This window comes from Mus musculus, chromosome 17, assembly GCF_000001635.26.
Source record: "Mus musculus strain C57BL/6J chromosome 17, GRCm38.p6 C57BL/6J".
NCBI classification, from domain to species: domain Eukaryota; kingdom Metazoa; phylum Chordata; class Mammalia; order Rodentia; family Muridae; genus Mus; species Mus musculus.
Genome location: NC_000083.6, coordinates 87,219,938 through 87,221,405, shown reverse-complemented (window position 1 = coordinate 87,221,405; position 1,468 = coordinate 87,219,938). Strand labels below are relative to the sequence as shown.

The window sequence follows — 1,468 nt, the reverse complement described above, 5'->3', positions numbered from 1 at the left end:
GAAGCTACTAAGGTTGTTCTATAGAATTGGGGCCAAAAGTCCTACTGGGTTGTGTGTCCTACATTTGTCACAGTAGAAGCAGCAGGCAAGATGCGCCAGATAGAGCAATAGTGGCATGAGTGGTTGTAGGTAGCACCCACTTTCTGTTTGGACTTAAGGTCTGCTCCAGAGGAAGAAGTTCACATTTGGTGTTGGAAATTCACAAAAACCTGTGTCCAGGGCCATCATAGGCTCCCGCGTAGCAACAGCTGCTCTTGTCTTATTACACGATACGCCAGCCTCTACCACATTTGTATTTGCAACCACAAGTTATCATGGCAGTCAGCGTCTGTCTGGATATTTTTCTGTTTCCTATTTCTTTTGTTCTTTTCCTCACTTGTGTTTCATAGTAGAAGGATGGAGTATCCACCAAGACTCACCAGCATCCATGTTCTAGAGATGGAGTGACTGACGACGGGGCAGGAGGTTCAGTACCTCACAGGATTTGGAGGTAAATAGACATCTACGTGACCCTTTCTGAGGCTCAGGGATTCTGTGGAAGAGGGATAGGAATGTAAAAGCTGAAGAAATGGACATCCCTCTGAGCTACAATGTCACCATCTTCAGAAGTTTTGCTGGGGCTTCCAAAAGATCATCACAGCTGGACTTGCTGACTGTTGCCATTCTCTCATAGAAGGGTGGGGTGGAAAGGAAAGGGCAGGGAGGGTCATGGGACCCTCAACTCGAGTATTTGACCATCTCTCCCAATCAGCTCTATGCCATTCTGCCCTAATTGTTTGTGGTCTCAGGGAAGGGCTAGAAGGTGGGGAAGACTTGGGGAAGAGGGGCTCCATCTGCACAGCCATAGAATCATCACCCACACTGGCTGCTTCAGACCTTCCAGTGTGGCAGCCACGCTCCTGCGTATGACCCCTCACCTACTGTTTTAAAGGTAAGTCTGATGAACTCGTTGGTTCTTTAGAGTGACCTTTGATAGAATTGCACCTCTGTTTGTTATTGAGGGGTAGATATTACTTATGTTCCCCCTAGGGAAGGAATCTTAGCAACACATGGGAATAAGCCCCTCACAAGCTAGGTTCTACTCTCTAGAGCAGCCTCAGTAGTATTCAAGGACTCTGTCCCTAAACCTGCAATCAAGGTGGGCCCTAGGCCTGGCATTGCATGTCTTGCTCTGGCTGTGGTAGCCTCGGAGACCTCAGTCTTTCTAAGCCTCAGCTGTGGATGTGAGGTCCCTGGCATTTGGGGCTGGAGAACTCTGGGGGAGCATTAGAGGGTGCTCAGGAGAGCCCCCCAGCTCCTTTCTCTCAGTGCCACTACACTCCTGTCACCACAACCAGAGCACCTCAGCATTGTCCTCTAGTGAAACTATGGTCTATATGGAAAGTCCAGGTCAGGAACCAGTCCTGAAGCTATAGGAGGGGCCTATGGGAGTGGTCTTCATTCCTATACGATTTTCAGCTGCCTGACT

The 1,468-nt window shown here is 49.0% G+C and overlaps 1 non-coding gene across 1 annotated transcript; it reads left to right on the top strand.

Moving 5' to 3' along the window:
* The first annotated feature begins 1,192 nt into the window (after nucleotides 1-1,192).
* Gm51270 (predicted gene, 51270) lies at nucleotides 1,193-1,264 on the top strand. The gene has a single exon (NR_162792.1). It is a non-coding gene; the product is annotated as a predicted gene, 51270 (primary transcript).
* The last annotated feature ends 204 nt before the right edge of the window (nucleotides 1,265-1,468 follow it).